Raw genomic sequence first — 25,774 nt, 5'->3', positions numbered from 1 at the left:
CTTTCTTCTGTGCCCCCCTCCTCTGCAGAGCAGCAAGAGGTGGCTCACAGACTGAGTCCACCCTACAAATGTCACTCCCCATAGACCAGACCCCCCACACCCCTCAGACTTTACTTGCAGGAAAGAGGCCCACAACCAGGAGACCACAAGGCCATACTGCCGGGCGGGGCACTGATGAGCTTCCCTGGGGCGGCTACAGTGTTACCTGGGAGAGTGCTGTAAATGCAGAAAAGTTAGTGGCAGGAGAGGAAGCACCTGGAGTCTTGAAGCCTATAAGAAATACTTTAGCTAATCTATGATGGTTCAGCCACTCAATAAAACACAGCCGTTAGTGATGGGGCATCAAGCGCCAGGTCACAGCAAACGTGTGTAGTTGAACCCCATGTCTGAATGCTCATGAGCTTCAAGGCAAGGGAGATACTTGCACTTCGTAATATAAAATGTCAGCCGTCGCCTGGCTTTCCCAATGCCTGCCCACCTCCACTCGGGGCTCCTATTTGGTGTTACCTTTCCATCTCCATCTAGGCCCTGTGTGGGGGACTGGTGCTCTGTGACTGTTGTCTTGAGACTCCTAATAACTTCACTGTTAGATCTGTGCTCTGGAGTGAAGTTGGAAAGAACTTGGGTGAATGTTCTGGGGCTCAGATGGCTGCTCCCTGCCCTTCTGGGCTGCCCCTCCTGGAGGAGTTCTCAGTTGCCCTCTCTGTTCTGACCCTTAGACACAGACACGAGAGAACGGGAATGGGGTTCACATATTGCAGCATCTTGGGATGACCATGGTGGTCATCTTAGCTCAAGCTGGAAGAGCATGGGGTACGTGGTGGGACTGTTCAGAGGGCGCACAGATCCAAGACTCCTGGAAGCAGTCTTGCTTCCAGGAGTGGTTTGCTGTGGGGACTGTGGGAAGGGGAGACTCCCAGACTGACTTTCCCAGACCCTAAGCTTGGGGGTTCTGGGGAGACTTTCTTGTCTGCTTCCCATCTTCAGCAGTTTAGATTGTGTTTGTGTCCTCTGGCCTTTGAGTTCACAAATCGTGAGTCGCACTACTTCTGTGGCTCTGCCTGCAACTTTGGAAACTCTCTTTGTATGATATGGGAAAAGCCAAGTAAATAATTGAAAATTTAGATGATTTTTTTCTTTACTAAGGATGACATTGAGTAGAAATGAAACAGCACCATGACAAACAAGCGCTCTTGGAGGAAAGGAGCCACACTCCACCTGCATGGTCAGCACTCCTCCTGCCTTTTGAGTAAAGAGTCCCATGCTTGCATTTTGCTTTAGGCCTCACAAATTGTGTAGTCAGCTCTGCGAGACGTGGCTAGTTAGTCCAGGGGGACCAGTGTAGAAACCTGGATTGGGACAAAGAAAAAGGAGCCTGGAGTTGGGGGAGTAAGTGGGTAAGTCATGAGCTGTTGGTGGCTACCTTCTGCTTCATGGGTCAGTGAGCGTAAAACACCAGTTGGCTCAAGAAAGAAACCAAGTAGATGTAGAGAGAGAAGCAGAGGCAGAGGACAGAGATCAGTTCCTGGTGCTTCATAGAGCTCTCAGTCCTGTCTACCGTCTGCTCCACATGGTGACCATACTATAACTATACCCTAATACAAATACTCTGTCTGTCTGTCTGTCTTTCTCTCTCTCTCTCTCTCTCTCTCTCTCTCTCTCTCTCTCTCTGTGTGTGTGTGTGTGTGTGTGTGTGTGTGTGTATGTTAGAGGTAGGAGCTGTTTCTCTGACGGGTAAATGGTTCTGGCTCCCAACCAAACTTGTGTGATTATAAACTCTCCAGGTTTGTTAAAAGGGAGAAGCCCATTAGGTGGGCTGACACCTTCACTATAAAGTCCACACCTTCACTTGTTCTTTCTCTGCATTGGCTTTCACTGCCTCTAAACTTTAACTCAAGTGTGACTGTGAGCATCACGACGGCCCGGTGTTCTGACTGTGTAGGCCTGGGCCCACTGTCTGGGGATTTGCTGGCCTCTGGTGGCTCTTGAGAGCCTTCCTGGAACCTCGAGTGACCGCAGCACAGGAGGTGTCAGCATACAGGGTAAAGAGAAACACACCTTTCATTTGAGTTAAATCCAGGCCAGGCAACCAGAGTCCAGGATCTCGGGGACACAAAGGGCCTGAGCAGAGCCTGCCAGCAGAGGGCAGCAAGTGGATGGTAAACGGAGACTCCCGGTTCCTGAAAGGGACCTTAGAATCATTGTATCTGACTTCTTCAGGATACCAGGGAGAAAGAATGAGAGCCCAGGAGGAAAACTGAGCCCAGAGTCTTGCTGAGCGTGTGTTCTGAGTACCTTCCACTCAATTCTCTCACGGTGCACACCTTAGGCAGCTGCCAGCTCGGTGCCAGAGATCCAGAGTGACAAGGGCTGTCCTGTGGGGAACCACACTTCTAACACATCACCGCACTAGCTGTAGAGGAGAGGCTTGGGAGGAACAGGGCTTCTCATTCAGCTTGGGAAACCATTCATTCACTCCTTTACCCAGGCTGTAAGCCCTGTGGCAGGCACAAGAGGTGCAGGATCTCACACCAGCCCCTTGCTTTCCTCAGTTTCCCAGTCAGCCATGGTGTGAGCAAATGGATAAGGGTGATATGGGAGAAGGGAGGGACACACACCACTGGCAGCAGCCCAGGGGGAGCCATGTCCACATTGGCCTTCATAAGAAAGGCGTGTGGATGATACTTAACCTAGGATGATGCAAATACCACAGCTCCATCAGGGGACGTAGTTGCTTTTAAAGAATCATGGTTCATTTTATTTTTAGTGCAGTGATGACATGTTATGAATTGTAAATATCTGATATGTAGACGGTCTTAGGTGACCTCTGGGAAACAGTTGTTCAACCCATAGGTTGAAGACCACTTCTATTGTCCGTACATTAGTAGGAAGAGACAGGAGGAAAATGGGGTCTTGATGGCCAGTGGGTCTAACCAAATTAACAAGCTCTAGGTTCAGTGAGAGATCCTGTTTCAAAGAGATAAAATATGCCCCCCATTCCCCCCACAAAAGTCTCCTTGGAAGAAAAGACTGGAGGCTCACTCAACATGTTTAAAATAGAAATAGCATCTGCTGGAGCTGGGGAGATGGCTCAGTGGGTAAACAAGCTCAAGGACCAGAGTTCAAATCCCCAGCACCCATATAAAAACCAGGCATAGTAGCCTGCTGTACTCCAGGACTGGGGACAAAGAGGGAGGATCCCAGCCAGAGCTCATTGACAAGTCAGCCTAGCTGACATGGGCATGATCTAGATCTGATGACAAACTCTGTCTCAGGGGAAAAAAGGGGTAGAGAATGACAGCTACCTCATGTTGACCTCTGACCTCCACACGTGAATAAGCACACTGATATAACACACACACACACACACACACACACACACACACACACACACACACACCTGCCCACATGTAGGAAGAGACAGAGGGACAACACTGAGCTGTGACTGGCCCAACCCCAGGCTGTTGTTCCAGTTTCTAACAGTTGCTTCATATTCCTGAGGAGGTCTAGGAAGTGAGAGACAGAGCGTAGGAGAATAAGGGAACAGTGGGTGGGGTCTGCTTGGCCTGGAGGGCCAGGATTACTCTGAGGGCTGAGTAGGGATGTCCTCTTACTTCCAGCCAGGCAACATGTCAACATCTAAGTTTCCAAAAGATATTATGAAGTCAGTCTGGATTCTGCAGCCTCCAGACTTAAAAGTAAGGAACCTGAAACCCACCTCTCACCCATAAAGAAGCCCCATCTGTCCTTCTCCTTGGCCAGTCCTTGGGGAGCCACCATGTTCCACAAGTGAAGGACACAGTATTGAATGGATCATACAACAGCTACAGTTTGGCCCAGGTGCTGGGGCACCATTACTAGGTCCTCTCAGATGTCCCTCCCCAAATCACAGGATGGACAAATGCATGATGAAAATGGAGCTTCTGGAAACTGTAACAAACTGGTTGGTGTTTCTGATGGGAACACCCACTGGCAAGACTCCGTGCGAGAAGAGACATCTGTCTTCTGTAAGGAGTGTTAGTAAGAAAGTGATTCCCAAGGCTTATTAAAGTCATATCAACTGGGATTTGCTTTATAAAATGAATTTCTGTGCTCCTAGAAAGTAGGAAATTAAATATCAAGAAAATGGAAATTTAAAAAGTGCTCGGGACCCCCCACCCCGTGTTTACACTCACACACCAGTATCCCTAGATTTTCAGGGAGATTTTCATTTATGTTTGGTCTTCACTGGTCAGTAAATTCTAGTTTTATTTCTTTAGGTTTTGGCCTCTTTTTAAAAAATCATTTATTTTTACTTTATGTTCATTGGTATTTTGACTGGATGTATGTCTGTGTGAGGGCAACAGAGTCCCTGGAACTGTAGTGACAGATAGGTGCGAGCTGTCGTGTGGTTGCTGGGAATTGAACCTGGGTCCTCTGGAAGAGCAGCCAGTGCTCTTACTCGCTGAGCTATCTCTCCAGCCCTGATTTTTTAAATTAACATTTGCTTTTATGTGTATTAAGTGTACCTTGTATGTGCTTGATGCCCTACGAGTTCAGGAAAAGGTGTCAGATCCCCTGGAACTGGAGTTATGGATGGTTGTGAGCCATTGTGTAGGTGCTGGGATTTGAACCAGGGTGCTCTACAAGAGATCCTCTCCCGGTGCTGTTAACCCCTGAGCTATTTCTCCAGCTCCCTATATTGAACTTATTTAACTTATCTTTGTTTTTTGTTTTGTTTCGTTTCCTTTTATTGAGATAGGGTCTTTTGCCTTGTAGCCCTAGGTGGCCATGAACTTGTGATCCCCCGCCTCAGTTTCCCAAGTGCCACCACACCCAGGTTATTGACACATCTTTTAAGTGAGAAACAAAATTTCCCTTTCCTGGTAGCCTTATGTTGCTACATTTAGATTTTTTTTTTACCCCTCTCCCATTACATTTAGTTGTGTGTGTGTGTGTGTGTGTGTGTGTGTGTGTGTGTGTGTGTGTGTGTGTATTATTATTGTGTTCTTTGAAAGCTAGGCACACGCATAAACTGACACATATCCACACACTAGCTGTGTACACAGATGTGACCTGGAATATAAATGAAAATAAGGATATTGAATTACAAAGACTTTTCTCCTGCAGATTCAGGGACCTGATGGAAACATTAACATTTTCTTGTTTTGTCAACGCAATAGAAATGGCTGGCTCCTGTGGTTCCTCTGCGGCAGCCTCACGTGACATTGATACCCCCCCACCCCATGGCTACTCATGTGTTGTACAAACAGGGCCTAATGTTGTCTCCTTTCTCTAGAAGCAGGGAATTAAAAATCTTTTAAGTTTAAGGAAAAGTTGGGGGAAATACAGACACAGGAATTAAAAGGTCCCACACCCCTGGATTCTCAGGGAGCATAGACCATAGAATGAAACAGATCTGTGGAGAATGTGATGACCTCAGCCCTGTCCCTTTAACAACAAACTGAGGAGCAAACCCCTCCTTGAGGCACATGGCCTGGCTTCTCCCTGTCTGTACTGGCTGGGTTTGTGTGCCCACTTGATATAGGAAGGAGACTCAGTTGAGGAAATGCCTCCATGAGATCCAGCTGTAGGGCATTTTCTCAACTAGTGGTCAACAAGGGAGGATCCAGCCCATGGTGGGTGACATCCCTGAACCAGTAGTCCTGGGTCCTATAAGAAGGCTGGCTGAGCAAGCCAGGGGAAGTAAGCCAGGAAGCAGCACTCCTCCATGGTCTGTTTCAGCTCCTGCCTCTAGTTCCTGCTTAAGTTCCTGTCCTGCTTGAGTTCCTGTCCTGACTTCCTTTAGTGATGAACAGCAATGTGGAAGTAAGCAGAATAAACCCTTTCCTCCCCAACTGTGTTTCATTACACAGTAGAAACTTTGACTGAGACACTGCCAGTCCTGGGTCTCCCTGCCTGGCCTGGGGTCTCACTGGCTTCCTCTAACTTCTCCCAATTGAGGGTTCATCTCTGAGATTTCATAGGAGTTCATTTAGTGGATTCCTGTCAGCTGATTCAGACTTTAAGTGAGGAGTCACAGGACCTGGATGTGGGGCACGTGTGTGTGTGTGTGTGTGTGTGTGTGTGTGTGTGTGTGTGTGTACTCATTCGTGCACACACTCTTCTCTTAAGTTTCCTGGCTTAGGTAGCAATGCTCAGAAAGTATTGTGTGCTAGTTTTAGAGAACTTGGCAGTTAGAGGCAGAAATACATCCATAGCTTAGAGGAAGCCACGAGGAGCGTGTGCGTGGCATCTATTTATATCCACATTAAAAGAAAAGAGCCAGGATTCATTTCACACAAACAAAGGGATTATTTCAGGTGTGCCTGGGCTCAGAGGCCCAGGCCATTAAGGGATTAGCTGAGGGGACAAACGAAAGAAGATATAACACTGGCATAGGCATACTCACAGCTGTCCGCATACCACACACACACACACACACACACACACACACACAAACACACACTCACTCATACACTCATACACACACCACACCACATACCACACACACACACACACACACAAACACACACTCACTCATACACTCATACACACACCACACCACATACCACACACACACACACACACACACTCATACACTCATACACACACCACACCACATACCACACACACACACACACACACCACACCACATACCACACACACATTCATACACATACCACATCACATACATACACCACATACCACACACACACACATACACACACACACACACTCATACACACACCACACCACATACCACATGTACACATATATATAACATACCCATACACATACAACATACCACACACATATCACATACACATACACACACATATATATACACACACCACATACATGTATGCACATGTGCACATGAACACACACACATCATCATCCTTATCACCACCTTCATCATCTCTCTCCACCTAAAGCCCCGGGTTGAATGTCATCAGCGGTGCCATCCCTCCGCAGGATCTTGCCTTCACAGAATAAAACCACAGGATTTCTTTTTGTGAGGTTCCATTCTGCTCATCAGAGAACCCACATTTGTATACCATTCAGTCCTCGCAACTGCCCCGAGAGACAGGCAACTTTGTTGTCCATCTTGTAATGGATCTCCCCTCGTACCCCAGAGTCCCAGAGGTTAAGTGTTCCAGGCCACATGGCTAGAGTCAAAAGCAGACTTGAGACTGAGTCCAGGTCTTCTATGCCAAGCCTTTTCCTTTTGCCTTACTATCCACCTCAGCCTCCTTCCCCTCTTCCAGACCAAGACACAGAACATTCCAGAACTCTGGAGTGTTCTGTGCACCACTCCTGCCTCCGCCATTTCAGAAGTACCTGACATAGACCATGGAGATAGCTTTGCCCCCCCCACCCCGGCTTTTATCAGTGGCGTGTTTAGTAAGCAGGCTCTGTCTGCCGCCTTTTCCTCAGAACTGTCTGTGACCTGTCCGTGTTGAGTGTAGCTGTAGTTGTAACTTCCCCTGCCTTTTGCTGTTTCCTTGTGTTCAGATGGAACCCAGGACATTGTGCACACTAGTCAGGGATGCTGCCACTGAGCACACGCTCACATGCGCCACCATGGATACACAGCCGCAGCCATGGGTCCATCCTTTCCAAGTGGGTGACTTCCCGCTTGGTGGCCATCGTGAACAGAGCTGGTGTGAGTGTTCTTACCTAGGATTTTGGGTTTGTACTCAGGTTCCTGGGTCCTAAGTATGTGTGGGATCAGCTGCAGTAGATACTTCAAACAGGTTCCCTCAAATTTTGAGTATGAATCGTCAAAGAGCGTCAAGTTGACATAATTTTCTCTGCTTATTCCAACTCCATGGTTTCCCCCATGTGTTCCCTTGATCCATTCTGATAGTCTGAAGTCTAGCAGTTTTAACTATCCCAGGAAGGAGTTGAGGCAACAAACTTGGGTGCTGTTTTGGGAGTTGAATTTCTTATTCGAATAGCCTTGGGGTGGTGTAGGGGGAGGTGGGAACAAATAAGACATATCTAAAAGAAAAAAGCATATTTAAAAAGAAAAGTCCCAATTATCAAATGCACTGCAAGTACTCATGGGTAAAAGTGCATTCTGGCAAATTTACGTTTTTGAATTAGCTGCTGTTTTGTGTTTCGTAATATTTAGCATTCAGTCCTCTCCATTAGCATGAATCATTCAGAGTTGATTGTATCCGATGCTTAGAGAAATAAGCCCTTTTGCAAATGATCGTTAAATCACCCAGCCTGCTCTCTGGGTGTGGAGAAAGAGTGGACTGCATTTAATTTGCGAGGAAAATGTATTTGTTCACTCATTCCACGGATAGACATTGCTTAGCAGCCTGTGGGAGGCGGGGAGGGTGGAGAAGAGATAAGATACAATCCCAGAGCATATGGAATTCATTGTGCGTCGTGGAAGCCATTCATTTGTTCATGCAAAGATTTATTGTTCTGGTGGGGCCACTGGTGGCTTCGGAAGAGTGGAGGTAACACAGTGAAAATGGTGTTTGTGTGATCTGACAAGGACAGGAAGAATAGATGGAACAGGAGGAGCTGGAAGCAAGGTAGGGGTTACTGCGGGAGTGGGGGTGACTCCAAGCCTGAGAAGAGTGTAATGGAGACATCTCCATGTTGGTGCTGTCTGCGAGTGCTGCTTCGATGGAGTGGGCTCACCCCAGGCGTTCAAATTCAATTGGTGTTGTTTTTCCCAAGCTCCCCAGGGACTTCTCATGTGCAGCCTGGGTATCACTGTTATAGGGGAAGAGCAGAGGGGAGGGGCAGCTTGGGAGAGAAAGGTCCACAGGGAAGGAAGGGTCCACAGGCTTCACTGCTGGTGACTGGGAGAAAGATGGAAACAGGATCCACGGGGTAGAAGGTGCTTGCTACCTGAAGATCTGTGTTAGGGCCCCCCCGCCCGCTAGGGACAGCAGCTTGTGCCTGGAAGTGCGAAGATGAAACCCAGTCACACAAAGTATCTGCGCCCTTGGGGATTAAGAGAAAGGAAAGCACAGAGGGACTGAACTTCACTCCTGCCCAGTGGAGGTGGCTGGGTCACTGGGAAGGAAGGGACTCAGAACAATATCTCAGGTTGCTGTAATCTGGCTCTGAACCATGACAGTCCGTGTGTTAGAGGCTCACCCGGGAAAACAGCAGCACTGTGCTTTGTGGGAGCCATGGAAATGTAGGGGTGGGGTTTAGGCTGAGGTCATCAGGTTGTTGGAAGGTTGACCTTGAAGGGGATAGCAGGACCCCAGCCCATTCCACTTCTTTTAGCATCTCAGCCACGAGTTGAAGGCGTCACTCCACTGAATCCTGCCTGTTTCTAGGCAACAAAGGGCCTACAACCAAGACTGTAACCCTCATAACCGGGAGCCTGAACAGCCCTGCTTCTCTTTACTAATTGATCATCTTGAGTATTTGCTATCATGACATGGGCTGCCCTTATCAAGGGTTCAGGACTATGGAAGGCTAGTGCATTGCCAGCTAGGAGGAGAGGGGCCAGAACAGACACCAGCGAACAGAAGTGATCGACAGGGAGAAATGTGAAACTTGCACGCCTTGTGTCCTGTGTCCTGAAAGGACTGGGGACAGACTGAATACAAGGAACAGGAGTGTGTTTGTTTCGTGCTGAAGGTCACGTATGTGGCGGGAAATGCTGGGTGATGTTAGCAGATGCACCTCTGTCAATGGGTGGGTGACCCCAAGGTGCCTCCACCTCTGACTTGGTCTGATGTCCCGGGGTCAGACCTCATCTGCTCAAAGACAGCTTTGTGACCCTAGCATGTTTTAGCCACTCTGTCAGACCAAGTAAATGCCACGGGAAGGTGGAGTGGTCCACGATTTACCGTCCACCCGCCCCTACTTCCTGTGTGCTTTTGTTGATAATCTACCCTGAGAGTCAGAGTAGGTCATTCACTGTTTGGAGAAATGGTAAACAGAGATAAGAGCTCTGAGCACTGGAATTTATTTTTTATCCGCTTGGCCTAAAAGCCACTGCCTGTTAAATTTAGACAGCCGGTTCCAGACCCCTCCCGCCCTCCTGCTTCCTGCCCCCTCTCTGCCACCATGCCTGGAGCACGGTCTCTGCTGGTTGTGGAATATGTAATATATTCACAGAGCTTGGGCCAGAGTCAGCCTGTCTGGATGTTTATCAAAATGTATCATTGGAGGGCCTGGGAGACAAGAGCCATTTCCTCTGGTCTCCAGCTCAGTACACCAGTGTAGCAGCGGCAGCCAAAAGCTGCCCAAATATTTACCCAAACATCCTCCCAGGCAGGGCTCCTGGGCCTCTGTCTCACACTGTCGTAGGTGGGCCTTGCCCCACAGGATGTCACAGCATCGCCAGCAGACCATCTTAGGTTTGTTTGCAAGGTCACCTTCCACCTGCCCAGAATCTATCATTGAACAGCTCCCCACCCCCATGTGTTGTAAATCCCTTTGCAATCAACTCCAAGATCCAGAGAAATCCTTTTTGTTGACCTGGAGTCCTGTTGTTTTAAATGTGAGTTCAAATAAATGAGCCATTGTCTGGGCTCAGAATTTTCTAGAAAAAGATCTCCACTGTGATGAGATTTATTATAATAGGATTCCCTTACACGCACGCGTGCGCGTGTGTGCGCGCATGCGCGCGTGCACACACACACACACACACACACACACACACATGTTTTTAGATCCGTACTGTCTACTCAGTCTATTTTAAAGGGTCAGGGTATAAGTGGGGCAGAGGGCCAAGTCCAAGCCAGGCAGGGAAAATGCTCTTCTCCATTAAACTAAACCCTTGTTTGTCCAAGAGTGATATTTTGAGGCCCAAATAGTATCAGGTACCAGATTTTAAGAATCATTGAGAATTAAGGCTCTTTTTATTTATTTACCTTGATTGTGAATGTATGTGTGTGTGTGTGTATGTATGTATGTATGTATGTATGTATGTATGCATGCATGCATGCATGCATGTATGTAGTATGAGTCTGCCTGGCTGTGTAGCCAGCGAGTGCATTCACTTGCATGCAGTACCTGCGAAGGCCAGAAGAGGGCATTAGATACCCTAGGACTGGAGTTACAAGCCACTATGGGAACTATGGGAACTAAACCTGGTTCCCTACCAGAACAGCATGTGTTTTTAACTGCTCCACGATCCCTCCAGCCCCTACAGGTATTTTTTGTGAACCAGTTCAGGGAAAAAGAATTAGACACCAGTGTTCTTGCTGGCACTGGATATCAGTCATGGGACACTTCAAAGGAAACACGAGAGGAAATCCCCAGGTTCCAGAAATGTAACCCTATCACGAGGAACCACAGGCCAGGCGGGTGAAATAACTCGAAGTGCTCAGCAAATGAGGGGCAGAGGCGGCTTCCGAGCACAGGCCAATAGATGGAGGCGCAGCAGTGTGCTTTCTGCGAATAGTGCTAGAGAGGGAAGCATTTAAAGACAGAAAACAGGGAAGAAAACCCAGATATACAGCACAGGATGTGTTCTCTCTGGTCTGTTTTCTTTCTCCCTTGTCCTCCCTTTCTGGCTTGGCTGTGTTAGAGATGAAGTTTCCCGGGACCTCCTACAGGCTCAGCCAGTGTTCTGTCTGAGCTGAACCTCTGTTTCTCTGTGCTCAGGTCCGAGACAGTACGTGGTACATCCTCCTCGGGTGGCCACAGAAAGTCCCAAGGAAGACGTCGTACTTGAGGGATGAAGTTGGGTCTGCTCTGGATCAGCGGAATAGGAGGCGAGCTCAGTAGCGTGCCTTTGCATTCCTCGGCACCCTGCACGCACGCTCCTGCTCGCAAGCAGGCAGTGTGGACTATAGAAAGAGAACAAAGCGTGAGTGCTCCCGCACTCCTCCTTCTTTCTGGGGAGCACCGAGGAAAGCCAAGAGAGTGTACAGAGAGAAGGTGTGGACCCTGATGCAAGGCCTTCCTAGGACCCAGGGCTGCCAGTGCATTCATTCTGGAACTTCCCAGACCTGTGAGAAACTGCTCTCTGTCGTTCCAGGCCCCAGCCTGTGGTGATTTTGCTACAGCAACCTGAATTTAGACCAAAATGCTTTTCATGTAAGCTGTGTGTATGTGTGATACTGCACAGGACGTTCTTGTGCTATAAGAATATCATGCATTGCTTATCTGAAATTCAGATTTAACTGGATATCTTATTCCTGCTTGCCAGTCTGGCAGCTTGAGGGTGGTCCTGAGCATGTTAAGTGGAAAGATATGTGGTCAGACCAATGCTCTCAGGGGTGTGTGTGGGTCTGGGAGACCAGTCAAGGAACTCAAGAGGGAATCTCAGAGGTGTTGTCTATTCATCTGGAAAACGGGCCAATGTCCACCTGAAGAATCACAGCCACACTGCCCTTGTACGTGCTGGTGGAGGCTTTCTTAAGAGCACTGGTTATGATCCTCTGCTTTAGCAGAATGAGTCCATGGACATCGCAGGCTGTGAAGACACACAAGCAAGCCCCATCCCACCTCAGAGAGGAGAGTTATACCAAAGACAAGATCCCATGTCCGTCGGCTACCCTGGGGAGATGCGGTGAGGCGGTCCTCTCTGGACCGTGTGGAAGGAGGATGGAAGGTGTTATTGAGTAAATCCTCCAAGGTGAGGCAGGGTTGCAGCTTAGTGTTCCAGATGGATCCAGGTTCAACCATTTCCTGGCTCCAGGTCATGGCTGTGGGAAGAGAGCTTCCCTGGAACTCCAGTGTTTCCCAGCTGGTGACCAGGATCTGGTCCTGGGCTCCTGGCTGTGTCTAACCCTGTCTTCCTGCGAGAGGAGTACCATAGTGACCTCCCTTCTTTCTGTGGCACTTTATGAACTGCAGGGTTTGTGCAAGGCTAATGACAACAAAGATTCTGTCGGTTTGAATTCTGTTGACCCACAGGCTCGGTTCCCTGTTAGTGGAGTCCTTGGGGACTTATGAAGCTTTAGAAGGTACAGACTTGCTGAGGAAGTACATCACTGGGGGTGGGCTTTGAGGGGCACAGATTTGCTCGCTTCTAGTTTGCTCTGTTTACTTCCTAAGTGCAATCAAGAGGGAATCTCACAGCTTCCGGCCTCTGGGCCTCCTCCGCTGTTGTGGACTCCTCCTCTGGAACTGTAAGGCACAATCACTGCAGGTTGTGTCTGGTTATAGTATCCTATCACAGCAAATTTCACACAGAAAAGTAACTGATGCAGCTGCTCACGTCACCCAGGAGGGAACGGAGGCTCCGGAGTTTAGGAATGGCAACGGGAGAGCTGGGGCTAAACCTAGGGTGGGTCCATGATTCTGTGACGCTCGCCCCTCCTATAACACTGGGGCCTGTCTCCTTTCCACCTGGTGCTATTTTAGGTCTTTCCCTGCAGCTGGTGGCTCTCATGAGAAGGAATTCTTGCCAAGAGGGGCCTCTGCAACAGCAAAACTAAGAGCAGAAAGCCCCCGAGTGAAGGATGGCATGAATTTCCCTCCTATGCCACGCCCCTTCTCCAGCTGGAAGTGAAGCAGAATGACGCTTATTGGGAGAAAGGTTTTTGTCTTTTGTTTTGTTTTGTTCGTTTTGTTTTTTTAATTAATTTGGGGCAGGGATTTAATCAGGGACAGCACCTGCCTCAGAGTCTTATTTTTCCACAGTTTAGTGATTGCTCAAAGTAGCTGTTCCATGCATTCAGATTCCCCACGTCTGGCTGAGTCCCAGTGAAGCCGGCTGCCAGCAGCTCTGCAGACAGACTCCTACAGCCTCCCCGGAGGAGCTGTGGCTCCCCTCTACTCCCTGTGGCATGTGGCCACAGAAGATGCGGAGGTCACAGTCGGCTCTGGGGGAGATACAGGTTCGTCGTGAACCCACCTGCCTCTCCTCCTCATGGTCCACTCATGGAGCACTGCAGAAGGAGCACAGAGGCCCCAGGGCTTGCATGGGGAGAGTCTCCCCTGAGCCTGTGGCGCCCAACAATTCACACAAAGGCCACTCCACTTGTCCCTTTAATGCGTCCTGATACCTTGGGCCTTCCACCAGTCTCAGCTCTGGGTCCCTTTCTCAGAATTCTCTTCTGACTTTCTTATCTGTTGATTGGGCTGTTCTAATGTGGGATAAACCCCAAAGGGTGACTCTGGCCTCATGAGAACAAGTCGCTTCCTCCGTCACACATGACAGAAGACCCTCAGTTTATGTGTTTATTTCAGTGATGGATTCTTTCAGAAATAAACCGTTTCCCCTAATAAGAATGTCGCCTGCCTCAAAAGGATCCATTCAGCTTCCCCTGGGACCGGTTCAGGTCTGTGCACTGCTTTCCCTATGGCGAGCGCTTGTTCTATCTGCTCTGCACCAGAGTACGGGTGGAGTGTACGGGTAGAGATGGCCAACGCACAGTCCCTCGGGCCAAGGGCACAGGGACATTCTAGTGGATGGCTGGAAGGGAGAGCCCTGTGGCTTTCACGGGGGACACTGTGAAGGTCAGGATCTGCCTCGGGTGGGGGCGGGGACATTGAAAAGCCCTCCTTAGAGAACAGGAGCCTGATGCTGAAGCAGTTTTCCAGATGCATTTGTGTTCTTTCACACAGAAACAATAAAAGCAGTTAAACAAGGTTTTGGAACAGCGCTGAACCGTGTTCCGCCGCCGCCGCCGCGTGTTTATTGCCATTTTACTGGCACACGCTCTTCTGTGGTTTCTGCCCCACTTCAGCCCGGTCCCAGCCCAGAGATGGTGGTGGAGGCCGGTGTTAATGAGGGCAATTTGTTTTGGCTGGGGATCTTAGAGTCTTGTGTTTCTTTTGTCTCTATGCCTGCTGCTCTGGTTCTGGGCCTTGTGCACACAGGAATGCCTGGTTCATCACCCTACAGCCTCAGGCGTCTGACCCCACGCAGGGGCAAGGCTGATCATGGGGACTTAGCACGAAGGTTGGTTAGCATGGCCAAGAGGGTGATACCTCTAGGTATCAGAGGTGGCATCCCAAGTCACACAGGAAGGCCGACCTGCTGTGGACTTTTCTCCCTCTGGGTCATTGGACCAGGCAGGCACAAGCAGAAATCAAGTGTATGACTGGCTACACACAGACACTGGGAGGGTGGGGTGGTAAAGAGGGCAAGGAAGGAAGATAGCACATGCGTGTGTATGTGAGTGTGTGTGTGTGGTGTGTGTGTATGTGAGTGTGTGTATGTGTGTGTGGTGTGTGTGTATGTATGTGTGTGTGGTGTGTGAGTGCGTATGTGTGTGTGTGGTGTGTGTATGTGTATGTGTGTGTGGTGTGTGTGGTGTGTATGAGTGTGTGTGTATGTGTATATGTGGTGTGTGTGTATGTGAATGTGTGTGTATGTGTGTGTGTAGTGTGTGTGTGTGGTGTGTGTGTGTGTGTGTGTGGTGTGTGAGTATGTATGTGGTGTGTGAGTGTGTATGTGTGGTGTGTGTGTGGTGTGTGTGGTATGTATGAGTATGTGTGTCTGTGTGTGTGTGTGGTTTGTGTGTGTATGTGTGTGTGTATGTGTGTGTGTATGTGGGTGTGGTGTGTGTGAGTATGTGTGTCTGTGTGTGTGGTTTGTGTGTGTGTATGTGTGTGTATGTGGGTGTGGTGTGTGTGAGTGTGTGTATGTGTGTGTGGTGTGTGTGAGTGTATGTGTGTGTCTGTGTGTATGTGTGTTTGGTGTGTGTGTATATGTGTGTGTATGTGTGTGTGTGGTATGTGTGAGTATGTGTGAGAGTGTGTGTGTGTGTGTGTGTGTGTTGGAGAAGGGAGGGCCAGAAAGCCATCAGCATCCTGAGGGGTGGGCACAGGATGGAGCCCTTTAGGGACCAAGATAGGAGGTTTTAGCAATCAGAACCAGGATGTAGGACGAATTTTGGGAGAACAGGGTCATGAGTCACTGACAGGATGCAGGTCTGTGGAACTGGCTGCTACATGGGTGAGCTGAGAGGAACAGCTCTAAGTTTGAGCTGCCGAGGTGGGTTAATGAAGGGGTGTCAGGTAGGGACGAGCACACCTCGCACTCCGGACACCACCTGTACCACAAGCTGGGAAACCTTATGGGTGTTTGCAGGATGACCCTTCAGAACCTTGGTTCTGAATGAGGGGCAGGGAGACGTGGCTATAATGAGCACAGGGTCATGATGGAGAGATGCCAAGCCCGGGGGTGGAGTGGGAACAGAACCAGTGATGTCATTTGTGAGAATGGGAAGTTCTAGGTCCTTAAGAGTTCTGTGGGTGACTGTCGCCTGTGCCATGTGTAAAGGAGTTGTAGTTTATAGATGAGGGATGGAGGCTGGGGATTTACAAGTAAGGTCATTAGGACAGATGGTGGCATCTGGCAAAAGGGGAGTGGGGCTAGTGGCATGGAGTGAATAAAACCTGAATTTTGACTCTAAGGCCTGTGTCAGGGACAAACAAAAGACACGGGAGAGAAGAGACCAGTGGAGCAGTCCATGGCAGATGCTTTCTGAGATGGGATGTAAACCAGGCAGGCAGAGAAAGAGGCCCTCTTGGGACGAGGGTCTTAGGAGTCAGGAGGGTAAAGATGAGTAGGAGAGGCCAGGACTGTGCTCTTGAGTGTGGAACTCTGGCCAAGAGAAGGAAGGATGCTATGGACTCTGCTCCCTCAGCCACAGAAGCCACTGCAAAGACCATATGGGACTTCTCTTTCTGGACCTGGCACAATGCATGAAACAGACTGCTCTGGCTGGTGAGTGCTGGTCCCAGTTAGCCCAGGGCTGTCCAGTTCTTTTGGAAGGGACAGGAAGCCAGTTGGGAATCCTGCAGCCCTAGTTTATCAGTGTGGTTAGCTACATAGTCTTGAACTTCAACCCTCCCTGAGTATTGGAAGAGTCCTCTGGCATAGGTCATGTGTGTGGTAGTTACCCACCCTGTTGTCTTCATAGTCTAATTTGTGGGGGTTGGGGAGCACCCCAGCCCAACTTGTTTATCCTCTCTGTCACCTCAATGAGCACAGTTTCTTTTCAAGGAATTTTCCCGGGACCAACAGGGTCACCCTTGAGAAGTTTAGCCAGACACGTGAATCTATCTGGAAAGTAGTGAAAAATACCACACTATACACATACTGTCTTTATTTCTGCTAAGGACCTGCAGAGCGAGAGGAAATGGACCCAAATGAAGGCAGGAGAGGGACATCAGTGGCCTCTTCTGAAGGTTCCCCCACTTACTCTGTGTGCCCTCTCTCTGCTTCTAGGTCACCAAGCATGACTAACTGGTCCTACTTTGGTTGGCACATGGCCCTAGAGCAGATGGCTGAGCAAACTCAATTCTCCTAGCCAGCCAGACTAGCACAGACAGCAGCCAAGGGCTGTCTGCATACACCCCTGAGCAAAGACATCCCTGTCCTGCCAGAGTACCCCACCACCCTCCCTGCCCTGTGGCCTGGACCCTGGGTCTGCAAGTTCATGTGCTGGCATCTAGAGTTCTCTAGAATGCCCTGAGAGTCTCTAAGAATTTTAGGAGGCAATACATCCATGCCAAGGTTCAGAGAAAGCCTCGGAGGCTGAGGCAAGCAGAGGTGTCTCGTCTGTGCAAGGTGGAGGTTGGATGTAGAGCAGACAAGGAACTGACTCTGGGAGACAGAATGCAGGGACAGGAGCAAGATCACATAGCCCAGACAGTGATGCAGACTCAGAGGCCTATGGAACACCAGGAGGCACCTTGACTCTGTGAGCCGGGGCCCAGAGGGCATGGGTGTGATGTGGAAGGGCTGCTGGCATCTGGCCTTAACTGCAGGCAGGAGCTGCCCAGGTCTGATCTTGCTGGAAGGGAAGGGCTGAAGGGAGCCCAACTTTCCATTGCTTCAAGAAAAAAGCTAGGACCTAGATTTTTGTAGAATCATGATTCCTTAAACCCAGCAATTAGTACATATTTAAAAGCTAAAACAATACCTCTCTAGCTGCACCTGGTTTATACGCTACCTGTGCTGACCTTTATCCTCCATATGCAGCTATGACTGGACTCTGAGGGCTGGGCAGCCCTGGGCATATGATTTGATGTCTGCTCACTTTTGCCTCAGTCCCTAGGATGCTGTGGTATTTGTCTCCCCATGTAGCTAAGAAATAATGTTCTTTCCCCAAACTTAGACTTAGCAGGTGGGTAGATTTCTGGTTGGAGGGTTGGATCCTAAAAACATGAAGAGCTCACCTGACAGGAAAGTGTCATTTCTTCTCAGGTGCATTGCCACTCTTTGGAGTCTGGGAGGTTCTCATGACCCTCAGAGTCTTCTAGGTCAAGGCCAGAGTGACTTTGTCAACCTGCCTTCATTTTCAGGATGTCCAGATGACTCTGTCCCAGAGTAGTTTGTGTTTGCTTGGGTTTTTTGTCACACTGAAAGAAGGCAAAACTGCCCAGAGCTAATTACTTTACCTACCAGAGTTAGTTGCCTTTCTCTCTGATGAGTTGTCTCCACAGAAAGGATTCCACCCCCATCAGGCATGTGTTTGATAATTGCATGGCTGCTTTAGGCTCAGAGGCCCCAAACATAAGACTGAAACTGGGAGTGTGTGGAGACATTGAGCGGCACGATGTGAGGGCAGGGCCTTCAGTCTTGGAGGGGAGTGTGGAAATGAGACTTCTTCTCAGGGTGCCTCTGTGTGCTGAGCTCCAGTGGACAGGAAGGGACACCTTCCCCGTGTGTTGTGAATGCCATCCTTGAGCATACCTGGAGTGACAGGCAGAGTTTGTGGCTAAGCCACATAGGCCAGCTTCTAGAGACACTGAAACCGCAGGGAGCCATAGGCAGCCAGCTCCCCAGGGGAGTCCAGGTATAGCCAAGGATGTAACCCTTTGAGAGGCAGGGCCTGTCACTATAGATCCAAGCTGCCACGCTCAAGATGGTAGCTTCTAGAACATTAGATCAAGACTAGTCCGTACATGTTGCTGGGAGAATTAATTCTTTCAGGTTTTCCTGCGGTCGACGTCAAATCCCACCCTAGGAACTAGAGCTGAATACTAGAAGCACACACACAGAGTTTAAATTTGTTTCACCATTTGCCAGCTGGGCGGCCTGAGCCGACTCTGGCAGCTGCAGCGTCTCACCTAGTGCACGAGAGAAGTGCTGACCTGGCTTGCTGCATGGAGCTGTGTCAGCACAAACCTCCACTCAAGAAAACAGCGGCTACATAGGAAGACTCAGTGGACACTCGCTATTTCTGGTCAGCCTCCCCATGTCTCACTGGGGGTCCCTCCTCTCAGACAGCCTTTGGAGATGGACCTGACCCTATCTTGGACTGAAGAGGCTCGTCGAATGCTCACTGCACATCTCCCAGTGTATGTGGGGGAGGCTTCCCTGAGGTAACTTTGGGAACGGGCTCCTGGAAGAGTAGGCCAACTGGCATCTTGAGCAGAGGATCCCTTAGTTGCCCTCCACACAGGGAAAGTTGGATGAGGGGAAGTAAGGTTATGGATGGTGGGTGGTCCATCAGGATGCTCATGGTGCTCCAGACACTGTGCTGGGCATTGAGGATGCTGGCATAGGTGCCTCCTGACACAGCTTCCAGACCAGAAAGAATGATTTGCATCCCATCCACAAATGAAGGGTAAAAGACAAGATGTCTTAAAGTGAGGACCTGAGGGAGACACGTGAGAATTGGTCATGAAATAGAAGAAGACCTGAAGGGCTGGATTCAGGGAGAAGATAGAGAAGTGCCATTTCCCACTCACTGTCTCATAAACGGGTTCTCATGATACAGGGTCACAGCAATTGCTATGAACTTAGACCCAATGGTGACTTGGAAATGGGTCAGTGACGGGGCCACCCCAGCTCTGCATCACACCTCCCCATATGGGGTCTGCGACATGTTCTACATTCAGAGGGACACAGACAGTCACAGGGACATGGATGGGCAGGAGACAAGAGGCCTCACCATTTGGGGACAGATTGACAATGCCAGAAAGGTACAGGCTGCCCCTCTTTGGAGGAGTTTGACTAGGAGTAGAAGGCTACTGGCCACAAGCTGCCCAGCTCCCAGCCCCAGGTAGAGGGGAGTTTCTTATTTCTGGTATAGCAGGCAGGAATGGACAGGGAAATCTCCCATAGAGACCTAAGTGAGGTTTCTGGAACCTCAGTGGCTAGTATCCCCATGCTCTCAAATTTGAGCATTGTTTTGTTGAACTCTGGGAAAATAGGACATTAGAGGTGGCTTCAACAGGAGAGTAGGGAACGTTTCCAGGAAAAAGGAAGTCGTGACTTTCAGTGGCAGGGGAAGGACGCTGGCTGTTCTCTCTTCCTCTTCCTCTTCCTCTTCCTCTTCCTCTTCCTCTTCCTCTTCCTCTTCCTCTTCCTCTTCCTCTTCTTCTTCTTCTTCTTCTTCTTCTTCTTCTTCTTCTTCTTCTTCTTCTTCTTCTTCTTCTTCTTCTTCTTCTTCTTCTTCTTCTCCTTCCTCTCTCTCTCTCTCCCCCCCCACCCCGTGTGTGTGTGTGTAATACCAGAAGCTCAATGACAGAGCAGCAGGGGACACATGTAAGGGAAATGTGCCTGAGTTTTTGAGACGGCTTTGAGTTAGGAATGACATGATGTCATGAGTGGGATCAGAAGTCTGGAAGGCACAGGTCTCTGGGCTCAGCTCTTCTCGTACTAGCCAGTTTCCTCGGGCTCGCAGCTTGAAGAGCAGATGACATTACTGTCCCCTTTATCAGGTGAGGACATGGGCTCAAGGAGGAGCTGTATTGTCCTAGTATGTGGTAGTATGACTGGGTAAGGGGCCTTTCAGCAGGGAGTTAGGACTCAGACCTTGGCATCAAGGCTAGGTGAGGGTGACACTGGTGACAGACTGGGGGACTCAATGCAGGCTGAGTGTCTATGTCAGCTTAGTGGGTGCAGGTTCTGGCCTTGCTCTTCTGGCAGCTCATGAAGTAGATGCCAGGGCCAAGAGGGACAGAGTGGAGAGTGTTTCCTGCAGGACGGAAGGAGAGTGCCAGCCTGCTTCTCTCTGTACACTGGTCACTGAGGTAATAAAAGCATACGAGGGAGCACTGGGTTTGAGTCCTGTGGGCAAGATGGCAATTACTGCTGAGGCATGGAAAAGTGCTTAGGAAACAAGGGTTTCCTTGGGACTCGCCTGTCACAACCAAAAAGAAAGTGCGCACAGAATAGAGAGCCCGTGAAGAGATTCCAGGGCATTCCTGAGGAGCTGGTAAGATTTAAGAGGATTCTGTGTGGGGACAGAAAGAAAATATATAGCACACGTGGGCATCTCTTAGCTCGCTGGATTTTCCTGTCAGCTGATTTCTTTGCAAGACTGAGCTCAGCATAAGAGTTGGAGAAGGTAGGATTGTGGCTTTGCATCACAACCTCAAGGAAAACATCTGGAGCCTCTGAGTCTCTACATTCTAGCCTCTCAAGGAGAATTATGGCTACTGCATAGGAGACTGTGACCCTGTAGTAGTCACTATTACTGCATTTGCCTCATGTCTTCAACAGTGACAGTCCTAGCAGGGGCACAGGGAAGACTCACTGTCAAGCTCTGCTGAGGCACAGAGACAGGATTATCAGTAAGATGCTGAGGTTAGAACGGCCAGAATTGGGATAAATGAGTTTTAATGCTGTTGAGGTTAAGTAGATGACACCGCTATGAGACAATCAACTCGGAAATGTGCAAAGTTTGGAAATTTGAGGAGATGGCTTTGAGATGACTTGGTCAGTCAGTCTTGTCCTAGAAATGTAGAGAGGAAGGGTACAGCAGAAGATCCTGGGTGTGCATTACAACTTCCCTGGGTGTACATTACAACTCAAAGACCGGGCAAAGGGCTAGGAAGAGGGGGGAGTGAGACCTCAAACCCAGGCTCAGGAGCTGAGAGTCTCAAGTTTTAGCCCCTGCCTTGTCACAGATGAGCACGTTTGGGAAAGTCTTAGCTGGTCTAACACATGTCCTCATTTGTAAAGCGGACTCAGCATGCACGGGCGTGTACGTGTGTGTGCATGTGTATGTGTGCCTTCATGCATCTGCCCATGCAGAGAACAGAGGAGGACATCTGAGATCTTGCCTAATTCACCTGAGGCAGGGTCTCTCACTGAACCCAGAGTGAGGCTGGTAATGAATCAGTCTCAGTGAATCTTCTCTCTCTGTCCCCACAGGACTGCGGTTATGGGTGCACTCCGTAAGTGGGTCCTGGGCTCCAAACCCACGGCCTCACGCTTACACAAAAGCCCTCTTACTCATCAAGCTATCTCTCTACCTCATGGAGTCCTTTTTAATCTCTCCTTCACTTTCCTGGATGGGACCCTATAAACTCAGGGATCTATGAATTCAACTTAAGTGGTAAAGTCCAACATTTAGAATGCTGTAGTAGCCAGGCATGGTGGTACACACTTGTAATCCTGTCAGGAGGGGATGACAGTGGAGCAGAGTCAGGAGGATCGCTCAAATTTAAGGTCATCCTGATCTCACACAGTCAATCCTAGAACAGCCAGGAATGTATAGAGATATTCTGTCTCAAACAAAACAAAATACAGCTGAATCACAGCATAAAAATACAAAACCTAAATGAATGAATAAATAAGTGAATAAATACCTGACACGCACACACATACATACATGCATATACATACACACACATGTACACATGTACACATACACAATATACACATACATACACAATACATGCATATATACACGCACATGCATACACGCATACACATACATACACACATGCATACACACATGTGTATATACTCATATACACATATACACATATATACATACATAATATACACATACATACACACATATACACACATACATACACACGCATTTATATACTCATATACACACATATGCACATATACATATACACAATACATACATACACACATGCATATACACATACACATACAATACATACACATATACACATACACTTACACACACACAAATACACACACACAGAGCAACCAGAGCCCCACCCCACCATCACCCACCACTGCAGGTCATGCCCTCATTTTTATATTCTGGTATTCCCAGGTATGCTCACATCCGTTGCTTGCCTCAGTTTCCCCTTTGCACTGGGACCCCTGTATGGTCTGATTCTTTTAACCCTATTAGTGTTCCTCACAGGAGCCTCCCTCACAGCATAAAGGCACAAGTTCCCTGCAGTGGGCATTGTCCCCAGCGATAATCCCTCCGCTCTGGGAACAAAGACCCAGGGGCTAAACTAAATGCAGACTCCCCCAATTTAGAATAGAGACAGAAGCACCCAGCTAACTGTAAATATCAGAATACAAAACCTACTTTTTTTTTTAGTATATCTCAAACGCTGAATGAGATACACTAAAAAAATTAGTCATTGCTCATCTGAGATTCAAATTGAGCCAGATACCTGTATTTTATTTGGCAGCTTTAAGTAATAAACAGAGCAAACAGGGGGAAATTTAGAAGATTAAGACTTTAAAATGCCTCCAACTGAAAAACTTTGTGCTTTAATATGATCATAAATTAACAGCTGTATTGCATTATGCAAATTTATGTTAAGTTATTCACTCTCTGTCATCACGCCCCAGTAAAAATTGTATATATGACATTTAGGGGGAAGCGGCATGTCCTGACAAGGGTTTCGCCCTGCATTTTGGTGCAGCTGACTGCCTATGCCTGCTCACTGCAGCCTGTCCTCCTGTGTAAGTGACTCAGAGTTCCTTCTGGCCGAGGACCTTGGAGAGTGGTCCCGGGAGTGGCTGTCCCAAGATGCCTACCCCTGCCCTTCGCCCAAGAATGATGCCTCCTGGCAGTGAGCACCTGTGCTCCAGGAGATCTGTAATCTCTGTCATTCTGTCTCTTGGGGCAGTCTCACACAAGCAGAAAGACATCTCTGGTCTGATGTCCCACCAGTTGGCTAATCTAATCTTCAAGCAGACTTAGGTGTATGCTATTAGCCCTCCATAGACAGGTGGACGTGATTGGCTCACTTAGAGACGTTACCCTCCTGAGTAATAAATAAATAACCCACTATTTTATTTCTTTCCCTTTTTTCCTCTCCACTCATTTGTTTGTCTACTTCTTTGAGACAGATTTCCCTTTTCAGACAGCCTAGGCTGGAATTGAATTAGCTCTGTAGCTGAGGACATTGAGTCCTAACGCTTCTATTTCCTGGGTTCTAGGATTAGGTGTGCACCTACCCTTGGATGACTGTTTCTTAAGGTTGAGGCACTGCTTGTGGTGGAGGTGCCCTCTTCTGTTCTAGAAGGGAGGGTTAAGCCTTGCAAAGGGCACGTGACCTCCATTAACCTGGTACCAAGTAAAGCTTGGAAAACAGGAAGCCAGATGGCTTTCAGGAGAACCCAGAATGCCCAGCCTGGCTTGGAAAATGGCCGTTGGCAGAAATAAGCCACGAGGAGGAAGGCGGGCAAGAGGGCCTAGAATGACCTGGAACTGAAAATACTGACGTTGAAGGGGCAGCACCAGGCTTCCCGTGGGTGAGGAAGCTTGCTGCCCTACAGACACAGGCCATCACTCTTTTAAAGATGTACGGGCTCGGGAGGGGAATGAGGGCTCCACTGGCCTTCTCAGAGAGGATACTGGTTCTTCAAGCTCTGCAGACAAGTGAGCATGGACCTTGGGCCAGGAAGCTGCCACACAGTGTGATCCTGGGCTGTCTCCTAATGTCCTTCCTTATTTACAAAGCAAAGGTATGTAGCTCAGTAGTCGAGTGTCTGCCTTACTGTATGTGAAGTCCTGAATTCAATTCCCAGCAACACATGCATGCACACATGCATGCACACATGCATGCACACATGCATGCACACATGCATGCACACATGCATGCACACATGCATGCACACATGCATGCACACATGCATGCACACATGCATGCACACATGCATGCACACATGCATGCACACATGCATGCACACATGCATGCACACATGCATGCACACATGCATGCACACATGCATGCACACATGCATGCACACATGCATGCACACATGCACACGAGTATGTGTGTATCCAAAGGGGGATGAGAGTGAATGATCTATGGTTTTCATTTTTAATCATCATCTGCTCAACTACCACTGATTACTGCTGAGCACCCAGGTCTCGATATGATGAGGCACACAAGCATAGGGAGTAGTTTAGCAACCTGAGACTCTGCTTGGTTTGGGCATCTCTCTCCTAACAGTGCATCTCATAATCTATCAGGCTGAGTGTGCACCTCACTTTGAACAATGGCATAAGTTCCTCTTCCCCTTGACGAGGATCCAAACCTTCTCTTTGATGAACAATTTCTGCTAGAACGTGTACCAGAATGTGTCTGTGTACAGAAGGCAGTGGGCCCGATGTGGTCTACACTGTTGATGAGTGCACAAATAGTCAAGCAAATTGTATCCTCTGAGCGAACATTTAGGGAGACTCCCCCATACTTACCACCTACACCTACACATAGTTAGGCACACATATGATTCAAATCATCATGGGAAGGGACATACCCAGTGAGCAAAGATTTACTGGATTCATCCTTCTCTTAAAGCCAATAGGAGGAAGCCTTGAACAGTAAGAAGGTCCTTTGACATCCCTCAGTGTCCCTCTTGACAGGGTGCATCTTTCTGATCTGCTCCGTTGCTATGCTACTTCCATTGGTACTTTGCAGTCTCTCTGTTTACATCTTTATTTCAAGTCTTTGATTAAAAGGCCGAGAACCTGGCAACACCCAGCCCAGACCCTGACCACCAGAACCCACAGTGGACCGTGCACTGGTGGGGAGACAGCCATGCCTATCCCGGATGGAACAAGCTGAAAAGGCTTCTACCTGTGAGGTGTGCAGGGGGTTTGGGGTGGGGGGTCGAAGGCAAAGGGAAAAAGGGGATGAGGTGGGAAACTCCCAAGGTAGGAAATGGTGAAAGCAGATGTGTTCCAGAGGGTGGAGTCTG

The 25,774-nt window shown here is 48.8% G+C and overlaps 2 protein-coding genes across 3 annotated transcripts in view; one reads left to right on the top strand and one right to left on the bottom strand.

Annotated features, from left to right (window-relative positions):
• Parp12 (poly (ADP-ribose) polymerase family, member 12) overlaps window positions 1–14,510 on the top strand; it is a 74,317-nt gene extending 59,807 nt beyond the window's left edge. Inside the window, exon 13 of the transcript XR_015685626.1 lies at window positions 11,581–14,510. The gene's annotated coding sequence lies outside the window, so the exon portion shown is untranslated. The remainder of the gene's footprint in view (window positions 1–11,580) is intronic.
• Tbxas1 (thromboxane A synthase 1) overlaps window positions 1–25,774 on the bottom strand; it is a 159,944-nt gene that overhangs the window by 13,387 nt on the left and 120,783 nt on the right.

This window comes from Rattus norvegicus, chromosome 4 (genome assembly GCF_021556685.1).
Source record: "Rattus norvegicus strain SHRSP/BbbUtx chromosome 4, alternate assembly SHRSP_T2T, whole genome shotgun sequence".
Taxonomy (NCBI): Eukaryota; Metazoa; Chordata; class Mammalia; order Rodentia; family Muridae; genus Rattus; species Rattus norvegicus.
This window is presented reverse-complemented; position numbering and strand designations above follow the sequence as displayed.